We start from the raw sequence: 22,647 nt of genomic DNA on the forward strand, positions 1-22,647 counted from the left end.
CCTGCCGCCGCCAAGCTGAATCGAAATTCCCACTTTTTTTCCGATCTGGACGGACAGTCAGACTCCAGAGAATCTTTCTGCACTGGTTTGGGCCAGATCGGGCAAAAGACCTAGGACTAGTGTGCAAAAGTAGGTTTTTCACAAAATCCCAAATACCCGAAAATTTCGCCAGCGCAACCTTCGAATCCGAGGCATGCGTCTCGCTCGGCTCGAGCCAAGGATTCCGATGATATAAGACACTTGGTTCTGCGGCGTGCGGTTTGGGAGCTACGAGCCATTTCGTGCCGGGCCCATCGGGGGGCCAGCCTTGGTGATGTTGTAGAGCGAGTGGCTAGTACCATCCCTCAAAGTTTCAGGTCTCTACGACGTAAGGCCTTTGCCAACCCTCCCCCCCCTCACCGCTTCCCAGATGGGCGTCGCCTTTGCCGGCTCCCCTGTCGCTGCGTCATTGTGTCATCGCTTCTCGGCCTTTTGGCTAAGATCAAGTGTAGTATCTGTTCTTATCAGTTTAATATCTGATACGTCCCCTATCCGGGGACTGCATATTAAATTGATTTTTGGCACATGGAGCCGGAACCGGGGCTTGCTCCGTCCACTCCACGCATCGACCTGGTATTCCAGTGCCTCCAGGAACGGTGTGCTTCCCCTTTTTGGGGACTGCGAATTGTTGTGACTAATAGAAGAACCAACAACACCACTGGAATTTTTTTTGTCAGAGAATACAGAAATACGCAGGAAGCGCATACAGAATGACGATGAGGTGACGCAACGATGACCGTGCCACAGAGAAAGCAGCAAGCTGCGGTCATATGAGCATAGGGAAAAAAGAAGAACAAAAGCGTCGGTTGCCGGCCGGCTGACTCATCACCGTCACAGCACGTTTTTTGATGTCCCTCTTATTTGAGAGTCTTTACCAACGAGCTGATGAGTCGAATCAGGGGTTTGTGTTGGATGGATTAGGGACACCTGATTCAAATCAAGGTCACGCACGCACGCACGCAGCAGTCAAGCAATGGAAGGTGCCCCGTCCTTCCTTTTCTTGGGGGAGGGGAAGGTCACCGTGTTTGAGGATGGCGAAGGGGGATAGGGCGCCTCTGCCTGGAGGCCAGGCAACTCATACTTACCTGGCAGGGGAAACACCATGATCAGGAAGGTGGTTCACCCAGGGCGAGGCTCGGCCATTGCACTCCGGTTGTGCTGACCCCTGCGAATTCCCCAAATGTGGGAATCTCGACTGCATAATTTATGGTAGTGGGGGACTGCGTTCGCGCTCTCCCCTGTACACACTGGTTAAAAGCAGATAGCGTGGAGGGAAAAAGCGTGCGGTTCTTGACGCTTGTGGCGCCGCCCACTGCCCCAAAGGGTGAAGTTGCACCAGTTTTGTTATGTTTCTGTCTCTTTCTGCTGTGTCAGCCAGTGACCCGGAGAGTTCAGAGAACTGAACTGCGTTTGTTTTCATCGAGGTTGTCGAAACCTGCGACCGGTTTGCCGAATGTGGTTTTTCCCACAAACTTTGATATTCAACGGACGAGTTGATTGACAGCAGTGGTCCCAAAGGCAAAGTTGTTCGGATGGAGGTTTTCTGTCGTATGGTACGACTGTCTCGTGCGCGTGCTGTGAAAAAGCACGCGACATACGTTCGCCTATAGCCGCTCTCATGTTGTTGCTTTTTCATTTTAAAGCGCCACTAGGTGGCCATTCACCGCGTCCTTTCTCGCCTGACCCCAGACTGAGCCCGTGCACGGGTGTACCGGCTTGGGTGAAATTGTCTCGTTCCGTCCAAGAGCTATAGCCGTTCTAGCAGACCCCGCCTCGCCCAGCCCGTAGGTTTCGGCCTGCCGCCGCCAAGCTGAATCGAAATTCCCACTTTTTTTCCGATCTGGACGGACAGTCAGACTCCAGAGAATCTTTCTGCACTGGTTTGGGCCAGATCGGGCAAAAGACCTAGGACTAGTGTGCAAAAGTAGGTTTTTCACAAAATCCCAAATACCCGAAAATTTCGCCAGCGCAACCTTCGAATCCGAGGCATGCGTCTCGCTCGGCTCGAGCCAAGGATTCCGATGATATAAGACACTTGGTTCTGCGGCGTGCGGTTTGGGAGCTACGAGCCATTTCGTGCCGGGCCCATCGGGGGGCCAGCCTTGGTGATGTTGTAGAGCGAGTGGCTAGTACCATCCCTCAAAGTTTCAGGTCTCTACGACGTAAGGCCTTTGCCAACCCTCCCCCCCTCACCGCTTCCCAGATGGGCGTCGCCTTTGCAGGCTCCCCTGCCGCTGCGTCATTGTGTCATCGCTTCTCGGCCTTTTGGCTAAGATCAAGTGTAGTATCTGTTCTCATCGCTTCTCGGCCTTTTGGCTAAGATCAAGTGTCTTGTCGAACGGTTGAGACTGCGATCGCCTCTTTAAGGTTTCCTGGCTCGAGAGCTTCTGGTGTCCCGAGCCGTACAACTTTTTAGAGGGAGAGTGACCCTGCTGGTTTTACAGGTTAGCAGTTTTAAGGTAAGACTTTTAGTCTTTTATCTATTTATTGTATTTATTGTTCTTTTACGTTTTTTTTTAGGCTGTCGGTGCCTCCACCATGTCGGCTGCTCGTGCCGGCATGCGGAGGCACCACAGCGTGCGATTTTTATTTAGAGAGGTGGAGGGTAAGCTCCTGGGGTTGTCTCGTTTAGACTTCTCCAGGAAGCTCATCCAAAAAACCCTCAATTTTAATGCCAGTGATTTAAATTGTTTAATGACTCTGCCCCTGAACAAAGGTTTCGATGTCAGTTTTAGATCTGCTTCCTTGTTGCAAGATTTCTGGCAACGATTTGAGCATTGCAAGACCCAGTTCTCCATGTTCAATGTTGAGAAACTTTCTGACAATTCTATTAAAACAGTGATTGTTAGAATGTTCAATGAAACAGTGAGTGGAGATGATGTTGCTGTATGGCTGGGTAGATTTTGCACGGTTCGAAGTCCACCAGTCAAGGTGCTTGACGAAGACGGCATCTGGAATTGCGCTTGGAGAGTTCCCATTAAACAGTGGGAAGATCCAAGTGGATTCCAGGGTCTGAGTCATTTACCCTCAATGATTGTGCTGGGAGAGAACCGCGGCTACATTCATTATCAGGGAATGCCCAAATTGTGCCGAAAATGTGGGAAAATGGGACACCTCGCTGAGGCATGCCAAGAAATTGTGTGTAGGAAGTGCAGAGAAATTGGTCACATTTTTGAGGAATGTACCAATGGCAGACGGTGTAATCTCTGTGGAGATGCTAACCATTTCTACAGAGATTGCCCTAAAAGTTTTGCCAACAAGTTGAAAGGGAACAAAATGGCCGCCCCACCAAAGGAACAATCAAAAGAACAAAGAGAGGAGGAGGCGGGCCCTGAGGTTTTGGCGGGAATTTCACATTCCCAGCCAGCCTCAGGGATTGGACAAGAAGAAAGAAGTGGGGCGGCCACAGGGGCGGAGTCAGAATTCGTTAATGAAAAGGGGGAGGAAGCCACTCCCCAACAAGAAAAAAGCAAAGACAAAATGGAGGAGGAGGAAGATGAAACGGCTTCCTCCCTCTACACCGTATCGGAGGTTAGTGGGGTGGATAGTGGGAGTGAAACCGAGTGTTCACTCCCAAATGCTCAAGTGCAGAAAAGGTCTGCGAGATCTCCTCTGCTTCAAACAGAGGAGAAAAGGCTGCGGGCATCGCATCGGCCAGATAGTTCCTCTTCGGAAGATCTGAACCGTATGTGGCCTGCAGACTCTCCAAATGAAGTCTCCTTTCTGCACTTTAAGCTAAGAACATCGTCACCAAAGGATCCACAAGAGGTTTCCTCTGTGGATTCTGAGGCGGCGAGCACTTGCCCTCCTGACCCCAGTTTATCTGGGGAAAAGGAAAGGCAGGTGCAACAAGAAGTAACATGATTTTAATGCAATTTCTGTAGTCTTTTTATCTGTTTTTATTTTCATCAATGCTTGTATTTTTAACCATACTGCTCATGGCCCTCACTATCTCTACAATCAATGTGAGAAGTGTGAGGTCTACTTTGCGAGCACAGAGTGTTTTATCATGTTTAAATAATTTTAAGTCAGACATCTATTTATTGCAAGAGTGTGCTCTGCCCTTTTTAACCAATTACAGAAAATGGGAAGAGCTGTGGACCAAAGGACCCTCCATCTGGAGTGGCTCCAATTTTAACAGAAATGACGGTGTGGCCATTTTAATAAAAAATCCCAACATCTTGGTGAAGGGCAGCACTGTGGTGAGGGATGGGCGGGCAATTTTAGTTAATCTGACTTTTTTAGGTAAGGATTTTAATGTTTTAAATTTGTATGGTTACACAAGTAAAAATGACAGATACAAGCTTTTAGAAGATTTGCAGCCCCACATGTTAGGTAGGGCTCCCCTAGTGGTAGCAGGGGATTTTAACTGTGTTTTAACAAAAAAAGATAGGAAAAGGGTAGGAGAAGATTTTAAGGTCGACAAGACATCGGTTTTATTAAATAAATTGGTCAAAGATTTTAAGTTAGTCGACTGTTTTAAAACAATGCATCAGAGAGAGGAGGGCTACACCTGGTTCAGTGGTGATGGCGCCAGAGCCTCTCGTATCGACTATATTTTTACAAGGGACTGCCCGCCAACCGATGCAACATTGACCCCCCTTTTCTTCACTGACCACATGATGGTCTCCTGCACCCTTTCACTACCCACGGGTGTGACAGTAGGGGGAGGGCTGTGGAAGCTGAACTGCTCCCTATTAAAAGATGAGGAAGTGGTTCGAGAGTATAGGGAGCAGTTCAGCCAATGGCAGACCCTCCAAGACTTTTTTGACTCACGAGCACAGTGGTGGGAGATGGTAAAACAAAGGACAGGACATTTTTTTAGAAAAATAGGAAAGGAGAAAAAGAATAAAGAAAAAAGACGCATGATGGGGCTGCAAAAAAGACTGCAGAGATATTTTAACCTTTTAAATAATGGATTGGATTTTAAGGAGGAAATAAAGGAAGTAAAGAAAGAAATGTCAGTTTTATCCGAAACTCAAAGTAAGGGAGTAATTTTAAGATGCAAAGAAAAAGAGATAGAAGAAGGAGAAAAGTGTACAAGATATTTTTTTAAAAAGACTATTTCACGGGGAGGCTCAATAACAATCTTAAAAACTTTTAGAGGGAGGGAGGCAAAAAATATGGAGGACATTTTAGGGGAAATAGAACTTTTTTATAGTGATTTATACAGCCCAAAGAATGTACACAATGGCATCTTAAATGAAGTTTTAGAATTTTTAGAAACAAAGATAAAGAGTCCAAATGTGCTTTTAGCCCAGGATTTTACTCTTTTAGAATTAAATAAATCTCTCAAAAGTTTTAAAAAAGGGAAGTCCCCAGGAATGGATGGACTTCCCTTGGAGTTTTATTTGACTTTCTGGGACATTTTAGCACATGACTTACTGACAGTTTTTAAAGAATTTGAGACTCTCGACAGACTTCCGGACAGCTTTAGAGTAGGGATAGTTTCGCTTTTATATAAAAAAGGAGACAGGACTGACTTGAAGAACTGGAGACCAATCACGCTTTTAAATTTTGATTGTAAACTTTTTAGTAAGATTTTAGCTACACGCATGTCAACTGTTTTAGAGGACGTAATCCACCTGGATCAAGCATGCGCTGTGCCCGGTAGGAAGATCACAGACAGCCTGGTACTGATTAGAGACGCCATCTGTTACGCGAGAGACAGAAACATTCGGCTAGTAGTCCTAAATTTAGATTTTGAAAAAGCTTTTGACCGCATCTCGCACCAGTTCCTTTTTAAGGTACTGGAAAAAATGGGGTTCCCAGGGAGGTTTATAGCTTGGGTGGGACTGCTATACAACAGTCTAGTCAGTAAATTTGCAGTTAATGGGCATTTATCCAAAGCTGTAAACATTCACAGCGGCGTCCGTCAGGGGTGTCCTTTATCTCCCCTACTGTATGTGGCCTGCATTGAGCCACTGGCACAAATCTTGAGAAGGGATAAATGGATTAAAGGACTGGACGTCCCAGGGACTGGTGGACTGACCGCAACCTGTGTTTTATATATGGACGACGTAACCCTTTTAGCGACTGACCTTTTATCAGTACGAAGAGCACTTGACTTGACTGACTGGTACGGTCGGGCCTCGGGCGCTAAGCTCAACAGGAGTAAGTCCGAGGCCCAGCTCTTCGGGCCGTGGGGAAACGTGGACACAGGCGGACTGGATTTGGATTTTAAAGGCAACGACCTGACAGTTTTAGGAGTAAAATTTGACAGAGAGGGTGGAGGACGGGGAAACTGGACTGACATCTTAGGGAAAGTTAGGCAAAGACTGGGGTTTTGGGGACTCAGACAACTGACAATTGAAGGCAAGGTTTTAGTTTTTAAAGCTGTAATTTTACCACTAATTTTACTTGTTTCTTCTGTTTTTAGTCCCCCAAGGCGATTCCTGGCCAACCTGGAGAGGGCGGTATTTTATTTCCTGTGGGGGTCCAAATGGGAACGAGTAAAAAGGGAGGTCTTTAAAAAAAGAAAGGAAAATGGCGGAAAAGGCCTCCCGGACCCCCACTTGTTTTTAGGTAGCCGCTTTACCGCCCTCCACATCGGATATGCGCTGACCCCATCCAGAGAGAATAAGACAGCGGCCATGGCTCGTTTCTGGATGGGGTCCTACCTAAGAAGCATAAAAATTTTATCAATCGACCTGAAAACCCCAGTGTCTTTTAATTTGCCAAAAGAGTACAGTTTTATAAAGAAATTTTTAAAAAAATTCCTTTTAGAGACAAATGATGCAAGCATTTTAACTAACCACAAATCCCTCATCTCTCTTGTGCAGGACCGGGAAGTGGTGAGTCCAGTTCCAGGCCTCACACTAAGTGAGGCCAAAGACGTTTGGAGGAACGCAGCCCACCCAGCTCTCCAGAACAGACACAAGGACTTATCGTGGATGGTGGCTCATGAGATCCTCCCGGTCAGGGCGGTTATGCACTCCAGAGGCATGGCCAAAAACTCCATCTGCCCACGGTCCGGGTGCAACCACCCGGAGACCGTCCACCATCTGCTCTGGGAGTGCGGTGCTGCGCGGGACCTGTGGGCCAGGGCCGGCCCCCTGTTTTTCCCGTGCCTGCCAGCGGGTGGGGCCCAGGTGGACTACAAGCTCGCCATCCTGGGGGTGGGTCAGGGCCTCAAAGCCCAAACATCGCAAGAATTTGCCTCGCTCTGGCTCACCCTCAACCTGATAAAGGATGCCATCTGGGTCACCAGAAACCTGCTGGTGGGGAAACGCGTGACGGTCCCCCTCCACGCGAGCGAGCAGAAGATAAGATCAACGCTGCAGGGTGGGCCGCACGTCGTCATTCGGACGGGGGGGCCGAGGCTGCACAAAGAGGTCCCGGCCACCACCGACCTTGGCCGCCCGTAGATGCACCCTCACCACTCTGGCTACGGGAACAGCGGGCCAGCGGGCCGGAGGAGAGGGGATTTCCGCTGGGCCTTTGAAGCGGGGAGTCCTGAACCTGTTCTGGAGACCTGGAGTGAATGGACATTCTTGATAGGGACTAACCCCCGGTCCTGCACAACAGAGATTTTTAAACAGAATGATTTTATTGTGTTTTAACTGGCTTGTATTTATTTGCTATTTATACTTTTATCCCTTTTTCTAACACCACACTGACTTGCATACATGGACTTTACACAACACACTACACTGACTGATTTTAACTAAGAATGCAAAACTGTTGGTTTTAATCTGTGTAAACATGTATGTTTAAAAAGAAAAGAAATGTGAGGTTTGAATGGAAAAAAAGAAATGTGTGACAATAAAACTTTTTTCGAAAGAAAAAAAATCTGTTCTTATCAGTTTAATATCTGATACGTCCCCTATCCGGGGACTGCATATTAAATTGATTTTTGGCACATGGAGCCGGAACCGGGGCTTGCTCCGTCCACTCCACGCATCGACCTGGTATTGCAGTGCCTCCAGGAACGGTGTGCTTCCCCTTTTTGGGGACTGCGAATTGTTGTGACTAATAGAAGAACCAACAACACCACTGGAAATTTTTTTGTCAGAGAATACAGAAATACGCAGGAAGCGCATACAGAATGACGATGAGGTGACGCAACGATGACCGTGCCACAGAGAAAGCAGCAAGCTGCGGTCATATGAGCATAGGGAAAAAAGAAGAACAAAAGCGTCGGTTGCCGGCCGGCTGACTCATCACCGTCACAGCACGTTTTTTGATGTCCCTCTTATTTGAGAGTCTTTACCAACGAGCTGATGAGTCGAATCAGGGGTTTGTGTTGGATGGATTAGGGACACCTGATTCAAATCAAGGTCACGCACGCACGCACGCAGCAGTCAAGCAATGGAAGGTGCCCCGTCCTTCCTTTTCTTGGGGGAGGGGAAGGTCACCGTGTTTGAGGATGGCGAAGGGGGATAGGGCGCCTCTGCCTGGAGGCCAGGCAACTCATACTTACCTGGCAGGGGAAACACCATGATCAGGAAGGTGGTTCACCCAGGGCGAGGCTCGGCCATTGCACTCCGGTTGTGCTGACCCCTGCGAATTCCCCAAATGTGGGAATCTCGACTGCATAATTTATGGTAGTGGGGGACTGCGTTCGCGCTCTCCCCTGTACACACTGGTTAAAAGCAGATAGCGTGGAGGGAAAAAGCGTGCGGTTCTTGACGCTTGTGGCGCCGCCCACTGCCCCAAAGGGTGAAGTTGCACCAGTTTTGTTATGTTTCTGTCTCTTTCTGCTGTGTCAGCCAGTGACCCGGAGAGTTCAGAGAACTGAACTGCGTTTGTTTTCATCGAGGTTGTCGAAACCTGCGACCGGTTTGCCGAATGTGGTTTTTCCCACAAACTTTGATATTCAACGGACGAGTTGATTGACAGCAGTGGTCCCAAAGGCAAAGTTGTTCGGATGGAGGTTTTCTGTCGTATGGTACGACTGTCTCGTGCGCGTGCTGTGAAAAAGCACGCGACATACGTTCGCCTATAGCCGCTCTCATGTTGTTGCTTTTTCATTTTAAAGCGCCACTAGGTGGCCATTCACCGCGTCCTTTCTCGCCTGACCCCAGACTGAGCCCGTGCACGGGTGTACCGGCTTGGGTGAAATTGTCTCGTTCCGTCCAAGAGCTATAGCCGTTCTAGCAGACCCCGCCTCGCCCAGCCCGTAGGTTTCGGCCTGCCGCCGCCAAGCTGAATCGAAATTCCCACTTTTTTTCCGATCTGGACGGACAGTCAGACTCCAGAGAATCTTTCTGCACTGGTTTGGGCCAGATCGGGCAAAAGACCTAGGACTAGTGTGCAAAAGTAGGTTTTTCACAAAATCCCAAATACCCGAAAATTTCGCCAGCGCAACCTTCGAATCCGAGGCATGCGTCTCGCTCGGCTCGAGCCAAGGATTCCGATGATATAAGACACTTGGTTCTGCGGCGTGCGGTTTGGGAGCTACGAGCCATTTCGTGCCGGGCCCATCGGGGGGCCAGCCTTGGTGATGTTGTAGAGCGAGTGGCTAGTACCATCCCTCAAAGTTTCAGGTCTCTACGACGTAAGGCCTTTGCCAACCCTCCCCCCCTCACCGCTTCCCAGATGGGCGTCGCCTTTGCAGGCTCCCCTGCCGCTGCGTCATTGTGTCATCGCTTCTCGGCCTTTTGGCTAAGATCAAGTGTAGTATCTGTTCTTATCAGTTTAATATCTGATACGTCCCCTATCCGGGGACTGCATATTAAATTGATTTTTGGCACATGGAGCCGGAACCGGGGCTTGCTCCGTCCACTCCACGCATCGACCTGGTATTGCAGTGCCTCCAGGAACGGTGTGCTTCCCCTTTTTGGGGACTGCGAATTGTTGTGACTAATAGAAGAACCAACAACACCACTGGAATTTTTTTTGTCAGAGAATACAGAAATACGCAGGAAGCGCATACAGAATGACGATGAGGTGACGCAACGATGACCGTGCCACAGAGAAAGCAGCAAGCTGCGGTCATATGAGCATAGGGAAAAAAGAAGAACAAAAGCGTCGGTTGCCGGCCGGCTGACTCATCACCGTCACAGCACGTTTTTTGATGTCCCTCTTATTTGAGAGTCTTTACCAACGAGCTGATGAGTCGAATCAGGGGTTTGTGTTGGATGGATTAGGGACACCTGATTCAAATCAAGGTCACGCACGCACGCACGCAGCAGTCAAGCAATGGAAGGTGCCCCGTCCTTCCTTTTCTTGGGGGAGGGGAAGGTCACCGTGTTTGAGGATGGCGAAGGGGGATAGGGCGCCTCTGCCTGGAGGCCAGGCAACTCATACTTACCTGGCAGGGGAAACACCATGATCAGGAAGGTGGTTCACCCAGGGCGAGGCTCGGCCATTGCACTCCGGTTGTGCTGACCCCTGCGAATTCCCCAAATGTGGGAATCTCGACTGCATAATTTATGGTAGTGGGGGACTGCGTTCGCGCTCTCCCCTGTACACACTGGTTAAAAGCAGATAGCGTGGAGGGAAAAAGCGTGCGGTTCTTGACGCTTGTGGCGCCGCCCACTGCCCCAAAGGGTGAAGTTGCACCAGTTTTGTTATGTTTCTGTCTCTTTCTGCTGTGTCAGCCAGTGACCCGGAGAGTTCAGAGAACTGAACTGCGTTTGTTTTCATCGAGGTTGTCGAAACCTGCGACCGGTTTGCCGAATGTGGTTTTTCCCACAAACTTTGATATTCAACGGACGAGTTGATTGACAGCAGTGGTCCCAAAGGCAAAGTTGTTCGGATGGAGGTTTTCTGTCGTATGGTACGACTGTCTCGTGCGCGTGCTGTGAAAAAGCACGCGACATACGTTCGCCTATAGCCGCTCTCATGTTGTTGCTTTTTCATTTTAAAGCGCCACTAGGTGGCCATTCACCGCGTCCTTTCTCGCCTGACCCCAGACTGAGCCCGTGCACGGGTGTACCGGCTTGGGTGAAATTGTCTCGTTCCGTCCAAGAGCTATAGCCGTTCTAGCAGACCCCGCCTCGCCCAGCCCGTAGGTTTCGGCCTGCCGCCGCCAAGCTGAATCGAAATTCCCACTTTTTTTCCGATCTGGACGGACAGTCAGACTCCAGAGAATCTTTCTGCACTGGTTTGGGCCAGATCGGGCAAAAGACCTAGGACTAGTGTGCAAAAGTAGGTTTTTCACAAAATCCCAAATACCCGAAAATTTCGCCAGCGCAACCTTCGAATCCGAGGCATGCGTCTCGCTCGGCTCGAGCCAAGGATTCCGATGATATAAGACACTTGGTTCTGCGGCGTGCGGTTTGGGAGCTACGAGCCATTTCGTGCCGGGCCCATCGGGGGGCCAGCCTTGGTGATGTTGTAGAGCGAGTGGCTAGTACCATCCCTCAAAGTTTCAGGTCTCTACGACGTAAGGCCTTTGCCAACCCTCCCCCCCCTCACCGCTTCCCAGATGGGCGTCGCCTTTGCCGGCTCCCCTGTCGCTGCGTCATTGTGTCATCGCTTCTCGGCCTTTTGGCTAAGATCAAGTGTAGTATCTGTTCTTATCAGTTTAATATCTGATACGTCCCCTATCCGGGGACTGCATATTAAATTGATTTTTGGCACATGGAGCCGGAACCGGGGCTTGCTCCGTCCACTCCACGCATCGACCTGGTATTCCAGTGCCTCCAGGAACGGTGTGCTTCCCCTTTTTGGGGACTGCGAATTGTTGTGACTAATAGAAGAACCAACAACACCACTGGAATTTTTTTTGTCAGAGAATACAGAAATACGCAGGAAGCGCATACAGAATGACGATGAGGTGACGCAACGATGACCGTGCCACAGAGAAAGCAGCAAGCTGCGGTCATATGAGCATAGGGAAAAAAGAAGAACAAAAGCGTCGGTTGCCGGCCGGCTGACTCATCACCGTCACAGCACGTTTTTTGATGTCCCTCTTATTTGAGAGTCTTTACCAACGAGCTGATGAGTCGAATCAGGGGTTTGTGTTGGATGGATTAGGGACACCTGATTCAAATCAAGGTCACGCACGCACGCACGCAGCAGTCAAGCAATGGAAGGTGCCCCGTCCTTCCTTTTCTTGGGGGAGGGGAAGGTCACCGTGTTTGAGGATGGCGAAGGGGGATAGGGCGCCTCTGCCTGGAGGCCAGGCAACTCATACTTACCTGGCAGGGGAAACACCATGATCAGGAAGGTGGTTCACCCAGGGCGAGGCTCGGCCATTGCACTCCGGTTGTGCTGACCCCTGCGAATTCCCCAAATGTGGGAATCTCGACTGCATAATTTATGGTAGTGGGGGACTGCGTTCGCGCTCTCCCCTGTACACACTGGTTAAAAGCAGATAGCGTGGAGGGAAAAAGCGTGCGGTTCTTGACGCTTGTGGCGCCGCCCACTGCCCCAAAGGGTGAAGTTGCACCAGTTTTGTTATGTTTCTGTCTCTTTCTGCTGTGTCAGCCAGTGACCCGGAGAGTTCAGAGAACTGAACTGCGTTTGTTTTCATCGAGGTTGTCGAAACCTGCGACCGGTTTGCCGAATGTGGTTTTTCCCACAAACTTTGATATTCAACGGACGAGTTGATTGACAGCAGTGGTCCCAAAGGCAAAGTTGTTCGGATGGAGGTTTTCTGTCGTATGGTACGACTGTCTCGTGCGCGTGCTGTGAAAAAGCACGCGACATACGTTCGCCTATAGCCGCTCTCATGTTGTTGCTTTTTCATTTTAAAGCGCCACTAGGTGGCCATTCACCGCGTCCTTTCTCGCCTGACCCCAGACTGAGCCCGTGCACGGGTGTACCGGCTTGGGTGAAATTGTCTCGTTCCGTCCAAGAGCTATAGCCGTTCTAGCAGACCCCGCCTCGCCCAGCCCGTAGGTTTCGGCCTGCCGCCGCCAAGCTGAATCGAAATTCCCACTTTTTTTCCGATCTGGACGGACAGTCAGACTCCAGAGAATCTTTCTGCACTGGTTTGGGCCAGATCGGGCAAAAGACCTAGGACTAGTGTGCAAAAGTAGGTTTTTCACAAAATCCCAAATACCCGAAAATTTCGCCAGCGCAACCTTCGAATCCGAGGCATGCGTCTCGCTCGGCTCGAGCCAAGGATTCCGATGATATAAGACACTTGGTTCTGCGGCGTGCGGTTTGGGAGCTACGAGCCATTTCGTGCCGGGCCCATCGGGGGGCCAGCCTTGGTGATGTTGTAGAGCGAGTGGCTAGTACCATCCCTCAAAGTTTCAGGTCTCTACGACGTAAGGCCTTTGCCAACCCTCCCCCCCTCACCGCTTCCCAGATGGGCGTCGCCTTTGCAGGCTCCCCTGCCGCTGCGTCATTGTGTCATCGCTTCTCGGCCTTTTGGCTAAGATCAAGTGTAGTATCTGTTCTTATCAGTTTAATATCTGATACGTCCCCTATCCGGGGACTGCATATTAAATTGATTTTTGGCACATGGAGCCGGAACCGGGGCTTGCTCCGTCCACTCCACGCATCGACCTGGTATTGCAGTGCCTCCAGGAACGGTGTGCTTCCCCTTTTTGGGGACTGCGAATTGTTGTGACTAATAGAAGAACCAACAACACCACTGGAAATTTTTTTGTCAGAGAATACAGAAATACGCAGGAAGCGCATACAGAATGACGATGAGGTGACGCAACGATGACCGTGCCACAGAGAAAGCAGCAAGCTGCGGTCATATGAGCATAGGGAAAAAAGAAGAACAAAAGCGTCGGTTGCCGGCCGGCTGACTCATCACCGTCACAGCACGTTTTTTGATGTCCCTCTTATTTGAGAGTCTTTACCAACGAGCTGATGAGTCGAATCAGGGGTTTGTGTTGGATGGATTAGGGACACCTGATTCAAATCAAGGTCACGCACGCACGCACGCAGCAGTCAAGCAATGGAAGGTGCCCCGTCCTTCCTTTTCTTGGGGGAGGGGAAGGTCACCGTGTTTGAGGATGGCGAAGGGGGATAGGGCGCCTCTGCCTGGAGGCCAGGCAACTCATACTTACCTGGCAGGGGAAACACCATGATCAGGAAGGTGGTTCACCCAGGGCGAGGCTCGGCCATTGCACTCCGGTTGTGCTGACCCCTGCGAATTCCCCAAATGTGGGAATCTCGACTGCATAATTTATGGTAGTGGGGGACTGCGTTCGCGCTCTCCCCTGTACACACTGGTTAAAAGCAGATAGCGTGGAGGGAAAAAGCGTGCGGTTCTTGACGCTTGTGGCGCCGCCCACTGCCCCAAAGGGTGAAGTTGCACCAGTTTTGTTATGTTTCTGTCTCTTTCTGCTGTGTCAGCCAGTGACCCGGAGAGTTCAGAGAACTGAACTGCGTTTGTTTTCATCGAGGTTGTCGAAACCTGCGACCGGTTTGCCGAATGTGGTTTTTCCCACAAACTTTGATATTCAACGGACGAGTTGATTGACAGCAGTGGTCCCAAAGGCAAAGTTGTTCGGATGGAGGTTTTCTGTCGTATGGTACGACTGTCTCGTGCGCGTGCTGTGAAAAAGCACGCGACATACGTTCGCCTATAGCCGCTCTCATGTTGTTGCTTTTTCATTTTAAAGCGCCACTAGGTGGCCATTCACCGCGTCCTTTCTCGCCTGACCCCAGACTGAGCCCGTGCACGGGTGTACCGGCTTGGGTGAAATTGTCTCGTTCCGTCCAAGAGCTATAGCCGTTCTAGCAGACCCCGCCTCGCCCAGCCCGTAGGTTTCGGCCTGCCGCCGCCAAGCTGAATCGAAATTCCCACTTTTTTTCCGATCTGGACGGACAGTCAGACTCCAGAGAATCTTTCTGCACTGGTTTGGGCCAGATCGGGCAAAAGACCTAGGACTAGTGTGCAAAAGTAGGTTTTTCACAAAATCCCAAATACCCGAAAATTTCGCCAGCGCAACCTTCGAATCCGAGGCATGCGTCTCGCTCGGCTCGAGCCAAGGATTCCGATGATATAAGACACTTGGTTCTGCGGCGTGCGGTTTGGGAGCTACGAGCCATTTCGTGCCGGGCCCATCGGGGGGCCAGCCTTGGTGATGTTGTAGAGCGAGTGGCTAGTACCATCCCTCAAAGTTTCAGGTCTCTACGACGTAAGGCCTTTGCCAACCCTCCCCCCCTCACCGCTTCCCAGATGGGCGTCGCCTTTGCAGGCTCCCCTGCCGCTGCGTCATTGTGTCATCGCTTCTCGGCCTTTTGGCTAAGATCAAGTGTAGTATCTGTTCTTATCAGTTTAATATCTGATACGTCCCCTATCCGGGGACTGCATATTAAATTGATTTTTGGCACATGGAGCCGGAACCGGGGCTTGCTCCGTCCACTCCACGCATCGACCTGGTATTGCAGTGCCTCCAGGAACGGTGTGCTTCCCCTTTTTGGGGACTGCGAATTGTTGTGACTAATAGAAGAACCAACAACACCACTGGAATTTTTTTTGTCAGAGAATACAGAAATACGCAGGAAGCGCATACAGAATGACGATGAGGTGACGCAACGATGACCGTGCCACAGAGAAAGCAGCAAGCTGCGGTCATATGAGCATAGGGAAAAAAGAAGAACAAAAGCGTCGGTTGCCGGCCGGCTGACTCATCACCGTCACAGCACGTTTTTTGATGTCCCTCTTATTTGAGAGTCTTTACCAACGAGCTGATGAGTCGAATCAGGGGTTTGTGTTGGATGGATTAGGGACACCTGATTCAAATCAAGGTCACGCACGCACGCACGCAGCAGTCAAGCAATGGAAGGTGCCCCGTCCTTCCTTTTCTTGGGGGAGGGGAAGGTCACCGTGTTTGAGGATGGCGAAGGGGGATAGGGCGCCTCTGCCTGGAGGCCAGGCAACTCATACTTACCTGGCAGGGGAAACACCATGATCAGGAAGGTGGTTCACCCAGGGCGAGGCTCGGCCATTGCACTCCGGTTGTGCTGACCCCTGCGAATTCCCCAAATGTGGGAATCTCGACTGCATAATTTATGGTAGTGGGGGACTGCGTTCGCGCTCTCCCCTGTACACACTGGTTAAAAGCAGATAGCGTGGAGGGAAAAAGCGTGCGGTTCTTGACGCTTGTGGCGCCGCCCACTGCCCCAAAGGGTGAAGTTGCACCAGTTTTGTTATGTTTCTGTCTCTTTCTGCTGTGTCAGCCAGTGACCCGGAGAGTTCAGAGAACTGAACTGCGTTTGTTTTCATCGAGGTTGTCGAAACCTGCGACCGGTTTGCCGAATGTGGTTTTTCCCACAAACTTTGATATTCAACGGACGAGTTGATTGACAGCAGTGGTCCCAAAGGCAAAGTTGTTCGGATGGAGGTTTTCTGTCGTATGGTACGACTGTCTCGTGCGCGTGCTGTGAAAAAGCACGCGACATACGTTCGCCTATAGCCGCTCTCATGTTGTTGCTTTTTCATTTTAAAGCGCCACTAGGTGGCCATTCACCGCGTCCTTTCTCGCCTGACCCCAGACTGAGCCCGTGCACGGGTGTACCGGCTTGGGTGAAATTGTCTCGTTCCGTCCAAGAGCTATAGCCGTTCTAGCAGACCCCGCCTCGCCCAGCCCGTAGGTTTCGGCCTGCCGCCGCCAAGCTGAATCGAAATTCCCACTTTTTTTCCGATCTGGACGGACAGTCAGACTCCAGAGAATCTTTCTGCACTGGTTTGGGCCAGATCGGGCAAAAGACCTAGGACTAGTGTGCAAAAGTAGGTTTTTCACAAAATCCCAAATACCCGAAAATTTCGCCAGCGCAACCTTCGAATCCGAGGCATGCGTCTCGCTCGGCTCGAGCCAAGGATTCCGATGATATAAGACACTTGGTTCTGCGGCGTGCGGTTTGGGAGCTACGAGCCATTTCGTGCCGGGCCCATCGGGGGGCCAGCCTTGGTGATGTTGTAGAGCGAGTGGCTAGTACCATCCCTCAAAGTTTCAGGTCTCTACGACGTAAGGCCTTTGCCAACCCTCCCCCCCTCACCGCTTCCCAGATGGGCGTCGCCTTTGCCGGCTCCCCTGTCGCTGCGTCATTGTGTCATCGCTTCTCGGCCTTTTGGCTAAGATCAAGTGTAGTATCTGTTCTTATCAGTTTAATATCTGATACGTCCCCTATCCGGGGACTGCATATTAAATTGATTTTTGGCACATGGAGCCGGAACCGGGGCTTGCTCCGTCCACTCCACGCATCGACCTGGTATTCCAGTGCCTCCAGGAACGGTGTGCTTCCCCTTTTTGGGGACTGCGAATTGTTGTGACTAATAGAAGAACCAACAACACCACTGGAATTTTGTCAGAGAATACAGAAATACGCAGGAAGCGCATACAGAATGACGATGAGGTGACGCAACGATGACCGTGCCACAGAGAAAGCAGCAAGCTGCGGTCATATGAGCATAGGGAAAAAAGAAGAACAAAAGCGTCGGTTGCCGGCCGGCTGACTCATCACCGTCACAGCACGTTTTTTGATGTCCCTCTTATTTGAGAGTCTTTACCAACGAGCTGATGAGTCGAATCAGGGGTTTGTGTTGGATGGATTAGGGACACCTGATTCAAATCAAGGTCACGCACGCACGCACGCAGCAGTCAAGCAATGGAAGGTGCCCCGTCCTTCCTTTTCTTGGGGGAGGGGAAGGTCACCGTGTTTGAGGATGGCGAAGGGGGATAGGGCGCCTCTGCCTGGAGGCCAGGCAACTCATACTTACCTGGCAGGGGAGACACCATGATCAGGAAGGTGGTTCACCCAGGGCGAGGCTCGGCCATTGCACTCCGGTTGTGCTGACCCCTGCGAATTCCCCAAATGTGGGAATCTCGACTGCATAATTTATGGTAGTGGGGGACTGCGTTCGCGCTCTCCCCTGTACACACTGGTTAAAAGCAGATAGCGTGGAGGGAAAAAGCGTGCGGTTCTTGACGCTTGTGGCGCCGCCCACTGCCCCAAAGGGTGAAGTTGCACCAGTTTTGTTATGTTTCTGTCTCTTTCTGCTGTGTCAGCCAGTGACCCGGAGAGTTCAGAGAACTGAACTGCGTTTGTTTTCATCGAGGTTGTCGAAACCTGCGACCGGTTTGCCGAATGTGGTTTTTCCCACAAACTTTGATATTCAACGGACGAGTTGATTGACAGCAGTGGTCCCAAAGGCAAAGTTGTTCGGATGGAGGTTTTCTGTCGTATGGTACGACTGTCTCGTGCGCGTGCTGTGAAAAAGCACGCGACATACGTTCGCCTATAGCCGCTCTCATGTTGTTGCTTTTTCATTTTAAAGCGCCACTAGGTGGCCATTCACCGCGTCCTTTCTCGCCTGACCCCAGACTGAGCCCGTGCACGGGTGTACCGGCTTGGGTGAAATTGTCTCGTTCCGTCCAAGAGCTATAGCCGTTCTAGCAGACCCCGCCTCGCCCAGCCCGTAGGTTTCGGCCTGCCGCCGCCAAGCTGAATCGAAATTCCCACTTTTTTTCCGATCTGGACGGACAGTCAGACTCCAGAGAATCTTTCTGCACTGGTTTGGGCCAGATCGGGCAAAAGACCTAGGACTAGTGTGCAAAAGTAGGTTTTTCACAAAATCCCAAATACCCGAAAATTTCGCCAGCGCAACCTTCGAATCCGAGGCATGCGTCTCGCTCGGCTCGAGCCAAGGATTCCGATGATATAAGACACTTGGTTCTGCGGCGTGCGGTTTGGGAGCTACGAGCCATTTCGTGCCGGGCCCATCGGGGGGCCAGCCTTGGTGATGTTGTAGAGCGAGTGGCTAGTACCATCCCTCAAAGTTTCAGGTCTCTACGACGTAAGGCCTTTGCCAACCCTCCCCCCCTCACCGCTTCCCAGATGGGCGTCGCCTTTGCAGGCTCCCCTGCCGCTGCGTCATTGTGTCATCGCTTCTCGGCCTTTTGGCTAAGATCAAGTGTAGTATCTGTTCTTATCAGTTTAATATCTGATACGTCCCCTATCCGGGGACTGCATATTAAATTGATTTTTGGCACATGGAGCCGGAACCGGGGCTTGCTCCGTCCACTCCACGCATCGACCTGGTATTGCAGTGCCTCCAGGAACGGTGTGCTTCCCCTTTTTGGGGACTGCAAATTGTTGTGACTAATAGAAGAACCAACAACACCACTGGAATTTTTTTTGTCAGAGAATACAGAAATACGCAGGAAGCGCATACAGAATGACGATGAGGTGACGCAACGATGACCGTGCCACAGAGAAAGCAGCAAGCTGCGGTCATATGAGCATAGGGAAAAAAGAAGAACAAAAGCGTCGGTTGCCGGCCGGCTGACTCATCACCGTCACAGCACGTTTTTTGATGTCCCTCTTATTTGAGAGTCTTTACCAACGAGCTGATGAGTCGAATCAGGGGTTTGTGTTGGATGGATTAGGGACACCTGATTCAAATCAAGGTCACGCACGCACGCACGCAGCAGTCAAGCAATGGAAGGTGCCCCGTCCTTCCTTTTCTTGGGGGAGGGGAAGGTCACCGTGTTTGAGGATGGCGAAGGGGGATAGGGCGCCTCTGCCTGGAGGCCAGGCAACTCATACTTACCTGGCAGGGGAAACACCATGATCAGGAAGGTGGTTCACCCAGGGCGAGGCTCGGCCATTGCACTCCGGTTGTGCTGACCCCTGCGAATTCCCCAAATGTGGGAATCTCGACTGCATAATTTATGGTAGTGGGGGACTGCGTTCGCGCTCTCCCCTGTACACACTGGTTAAAAGCAGATAGCGTGGAGGGAAAAAGTGTGCGGTTCTTGACGCTTGTGGCGCCGCCCACTGCCCCAAAGGGTGAAGTTGCACCAGTTTTGTTATGTTTCTGTCTCTTTCTGCTGTGTCAGCCAGTGACCCGGAGAGTTCAGAGAACTGAACTGCGTTTGTTTTCATCGAGGTTGTCGAAACCTGCGACCGGTTTGCCGAATGTGGTTTTTCCCACAAACTTTGATATTCAACGGACGAGTTGATTGACAGCAGTGGTCCCAAAGGCAAAGTTGTTCGGATGGAGGTTTTCTGTCGTATGGTACGACTGTCTCGTGCGCGTGCTGTGAAAAAGCACGCGACATACGTTCGCCTATAGCCGCTCTCATGTTGTTGCTTTTTCATTTTAAAGCGCCACTAGGTGGCCATTCACCGCGTCCTTTCTCGCCTGACCCCAGACTGAGCCCGTGCACGGGTGTACCGGCTTGGGTGAAATTGTCTCGTTCCGTCCAAGAGCTATAGCCGTTCTAGCAGACCCCGCCTCGCCCAGCCCGTAGGTTTCGGCCTGCCGCCGCCAAGCTGAATCGAAATTCCCACTTTTTTTCCGATCTGGACGGACAGTCAGACTCCAGAGAATCTTTCTGCACTGGTTTGGGCCAGATCGGGCAAAAGACCTAGGACTAGTGTGCAAAAGTAGGTTTTTCACAAAATCCCAAATACCCGAAAATTTCGCCAGCGCAACCTTCGAATCCGAGGCATGCGTCTCGCTCGGCTCGAGCCAAGGATTCCGATGATATAAGACACTTGGTTCTGCGGCGTGCGGTTTGGGAGCTACGAGCCATTTCGTGCCGGGCCCATCGGGGGGCCAGCCTTGGTGATGTTGTAGAGCGAGTGGCTAGTACCATCCCTCAAAGTTTCAGGTCTCTACGACGTAAGGCCTTTGCCAACCCTCCCCCCCTCACCGCTTCCCAGATGGGCGTCGCCTTTGCAGGCTCCCCTGCCGCTGCGTCATTGTGTCATCGCTTCTCGGCCTTTTGGCTAAGATCAAGTGTAGTATCTGTTCTTATCAGTTTAATATCTGATACGTCCCCTATCCGGGGACTGCATATTAAATTGATTTTTGGCACATGGAGCCGGAACCGGGGCTTGCTCCGTCCACTCCACGCATCGACCTGGTATTGCAGTGCCTCCAGGAACGGTGTGCTTCCCCTTTTTGGGGACTGCAAATTGTTGTGACTAATAGAAGAACCAACAACACCACTGGAATTTTTTTTGTCAGAGAATACAGAAATACGCAGGAAGCGCATACAGAATGACGATGAGGTGACGCAACGATGACCGTGCCACAGAGAAAGCAGCAAGCTGCGGTCATATGAGCATAGGGAAAAAAGAAGAACAAAAGCGTCGGTTGCCGGCCGGCTGACTCATCACCGTCACAGCACGTTTTTTGATGTCCCTCTTATTTGAGAGTCTTTACCAACGAGCTGATGAGTCGAATCAGGGGTTTGTGTTGGATGGATTAGGGACACCTGATTCAAATCAAGGTCACGCACGCACGCACGCAGCAGTCAAGCAATGGAAGGTGCCCCGTCCTTCCTTTTCTTGGGGGAGGGGAAGGTCACCGTGTTTGAGGATGGCGAAGGGGGATAGGGCGCCTCTGCCTGGAGGCCAGGCAACTCATACTTACCTGGCAGGGGAAACACCATGATCAGGAAGGTGGTTCACCCAGGGCGAGGCTCGGCCATTGCACTCCGGTTGTGCTGACCCCTGCGAATTCCCCAAATGTGGGAATCTCGACTGCATAATTTATGGTAGTGGGGGACTGCGTTCGCGCTCTCCCCTGTACACACTGGTTAAAAGCAGATAGCGTGGAGGGAAAAAGCGTGCGGTTCTTGACGCTTGTGGCGCCGCCCACTGCCCCAAAGGGTGAAGTTGCACCAGTTTTGTTATGTTTCTGTCTCTTTCTGCTGTGTCAGCCAGTGACCCGGAGAGTTCAGAGAACTGAACTGCGTTTGTTTTCATCGAGGTTGTCGAAACCTGCGACCGGTTTGCCGAATGTGGTTTTTCCCACAAACTTTGATATTCAACGGACGAGTTGATTGACAGCAGTGGTCCCAAAGGCAAAGTTGTTCGGATGGAGGTTTTCTGTCGTATGGTACGACTGTCTCGTGCGCGTGCTGTGAAAAAGCACGCGACATACGTTCGCCTATAGCCGCTCTCATGTTGTTGCTTTTTCATTTTAAAGCGCCACTAGGTGGCCATTCACCGCGTCCTTTCTCGCCTGACCCCAGACTGAGCCCGTGCACGGGTGTACCGGCTTGGGTGAAATTGTCTCGTTCCGTCCAAGAGCTATAGCCGTTCTAGCAGACCCCGCCTCGCCCAGCCCGTAGGTTTCGGCCTGCCGCCGCCAAGCTGAATCGAAATTCCCACTTTTTTTCCGATCTGGACGGACAGTCAGACTCCAGAGAATCTTTCTGCACTGGTTTGGGCCAGATCGGGCAAAAGACCTAGGACTAGTGTGCAAAAGTAGGTTTTTCACAAAATCCCAAATACCCGAAAATTTCGCCAGCGCAACCTTCGAATCCGAGGCATGCGTCTCGCTCGGCTCGAGCCAAGGATTCCGATGATATAAGACACTTGGTTCTGCGGCGTGCGGTTTGGGAGCTACGAGCCATTTCGTGCCGGGCCCATCGGGGGGCCAGCCTTGGTGATGTTGTAGAGCGAGTGGCTAGTACCATCCCTCAAAGTTTCAGGTCTCTACGACGTAAGGCCTTTGCCAACCCTCCCCCCTCACCGCTTCCCAGATGGGCGTCGCCTTTGCAGGCTCCCCTGCCGCTGCGTCATTGTGTCATCGCTTCTCGGCCTTTTGGCTAAGATCAAGTGTAGTATCTGTTCTTATCAGTTTAATATCTGATACGTCCCCTATCCGGGGACTGCATATTAAATTGATTTTTGGCACATGGAGCCGGAACCGGGGCTTGCTCCGTCCACTCCACGCATCGACCTGGTATTCCAGTGCCTCCAGGAACGGTGTGCTTCCCCTTT

At 51.2% G+C, this 22,647-nt stretch overlaps 18 non-coding genes and 2 pseudogenes across 18 annotated transcripts; all 20 read left to right on the forward strand.

The window, feature by feature from the left end:
* The first annotated feature begins 455 nt into the window (after positions 1-455).
* LOC137080027 (U2 spliceosomal RNA) lies at positions 456-646 on the forward strand. The gene has a single exon (XR_010905949.1). It is a non-coding gene; the product is annotated as a U2 spliceosomal RNA (small nuclear RNA).
* Positions 647-1,116: 470 nt separating this feature from the next.
* Positions 1,117-1,280, forward strand: LOC137079716 (U1 spliceosomal RNA). Its single transcript, XR_010905660.1, has one exon. It is a non-coding gene; the product is annotated as a U1 spliceosomal RNA (small nuclear RNA).
* A 1,008-nt stretch (positions 1,281-2,288) lies between these two features.
* On the forward strand, positions 2,289-2,452 carry LOC137080123 (U2 spliceosomal RNA; annotated as a pseudogene).
* A 5,353-nt stretch (positions 2,453-7,805) lies between these two features.
* On the forward strand, positions 7,806-7,983 carry LOC137080087 (U2 spliceosomal RNA; annotated as a pseudogene).
* Positions 7,984-8,453: 470 nt separating this feature from the next.
* Positions 8,454-8,617, forward strand: LOC137079717 (U1 spliceosomal RNA). The gene has a single exon (XR_010905661.1). It is a non-coding gene; the product is annotated as a U1 spliceosomal RNA (small nuclear RNA).
* A 1,008-nt stretch (positions 8,618-9,625) lies between these two features.
* Positions 9,626-9,816, forward strand: LOC137079994 (U2 spliceosomal RNA). Its single transcript, XR_010905918.1, has one exon. It is a non-coding gene; the product is annotated as a U2 spliceosomal RNA (small nuclear RNA).
* A 470-nt stretch (positions 9,817-10,286) lies between these two features.
* Positions 10,287-10,450, forward strand: LOC137079718 (U1 spliceosomal RNA). The gene has a single exon (XR_010905662.1). It is a non-coding gene; the product is annotated as a U1 spliceosomal RNA (small nuclear RNA).
* Positions 10,451-11,459: 1,009 nt separating this feature from the next.
* On the forward strand, positions 11,460-11,650 carry LOC137080029 (U2 spliceosomal RNA). Its single transcript, XR_010905950.1, has one exon. It is a non-coding gene; the product is annotated as a U2 spliceosomal RNA (small nuclear RNA).
* Positions 11,651-12,120: 470 nt separating this feature from the next.
* LOC137079720 (U1 spliceosomal RNA) lies at positions 12,121-12,284 on the forward strand. Its single transcript, XR_010905663.1, has one exon. It is a non-coding gene; the product is annotated as a U1 spliceosomal RNA (small nuclear RNA).
* A 1,008-nt stretch (positions 12,285-13,292) lies between these two features.
* Positions 13,293-13,483, forward strand: LOC137079995 (U2 spliceosomal RNA). Its single transcript, XR_010905919.1, has one exon. It is a non-coding gene; the product is annotated as a U2 spliceosomal RNA (small nuclear RNA).
* Positions 13,484-13,953: 470 nt separating this feature from the next.
* LOC137079721 (U1 spliceosomal RNA) lies at positions 13,954-14,117 on the forward strand. Its single transcript, XR_010905664.1, has one exon. It is a non-coding gene; the product is annotated as a U1 spliceosomal RNA (small nuclear RNA).
* Positions 14,118-15,125: 1,008 nt separating this feature from the next.
* LOC137079997 (U2 spliceosomal RNA) lies at positions 15,126-15,316 on the forward strand. Its single transcript, XR_010905920.1, has one exon. It is a non-coding gene; the product is annotated as a U2 spliceosomal RNA (small nuclear RNA).
* Positions 15,317-15,786: 470 nt separating this feature from the next.
* Positions 15,787-15,950, forward strand: LOC137079722 (U1 spliceosomal RNA). Its single transcript, XR_010905665.1, has one exon. It is a non-coding gene; the product is annotated as a U1 spliceosomal RNA (small nuclear RNA).
* Positions 15,951-16,958: 1,008 nt separating this feature from the next.
* Positions 16,959-17,149, forward strand: LOC137080030 (U2 spliceosomal RNA). The gene has a single exon (XR_010905951.1). It is a non-coding gene; the product is annotated as a U2 spliceosomal RNA (small nuclear RNA).
* Positions 17,150-17,615: 466 nt separating this feature from the next.
* LOC137079596 (U1 spliceosomal RNA) lies at positions 17,616-17,779 on the forward strand. The gene has a single exon (XR_010905546.1). It is a non-coding gene; the product is annotated as a U1 spliceosomal RNA (small nuclear RNA).
* Positions 17,780-18,787: 1,008 nt separating this feature from the next.
* LOC137079998 (U2 spliceosomal RNA) lies at positions 18,788-18,978 on the forward strand. The gene has a single exon (XR_010905921.1). It is a non-coding gene; the product is annotated as a U2 spliceosomal RNA (small nuclear RNA).
* A 470-nt stretch (positions 18,979-19,448) lies between these two features.
* On the forward strand, positions 19,449-19,612 carry LOC137079723 (U1 spliceosomal RNA). The gene has a single exon (XR_010905666.1). It is a non-coding gene; the product is annotated as a U1 spliceosomal RNA (small nuclear RNA).
* Positions 19,613-20,620: 1,008 nt separating this feature from the next.
* LOC137080000 (U2 spliceosomal RNA) lies at positions 20,621-20,811 on the forward strand. Its single transcript, XR_010905923.1, has one exon. It is a non-coding gene; the product is annotated as a U2 spliceosomal RNA (small nuclear RNA).
* Positions 20,812-21,281: 470 nt separating this feature from the next.
* LOC137079724 (U1 spliceosomal RNA) lies at positions 21,282-21,445 on the forward strand. Its single transcript, XR_010905667.1, has one exon. It is a non-coding gene; the product is annotated as a U1 spliceosomal RNA (small nuclear RNA).
* Positions 21,446-22,452: 1,007 nt separating this feature from the next.
* On the forward strand, positions 22,453-22,643 carry LOC137080031 (U2 spliceosomal RNA). The gene has a single exon (XR_010905952.1). It is a non-coding gene; the product is annotated as a U2 spliceosomal RNA (small nuclear RNA).
* The last annotated feature ends 4 nt before the right edge of the window (positions 22,644-22,647 follow it).

The sequence above is a fragment of the Pseudorasbora parva genome, chromosome 6 (genome assembly GCF_024679245.1).
Source record: "Pseudorasbora parva isolate DD20220531a chromosome 6, ASM2467924v1, whole genome shotgun sequence".
Taxonomy (NCBI): domain Eukaryota; kingdom Metazoa; phylum Chordata; class Actinopteri; order Cypriniformes; family Gobionidae; genus Pseudorasbora; species Pseudorasbora parva.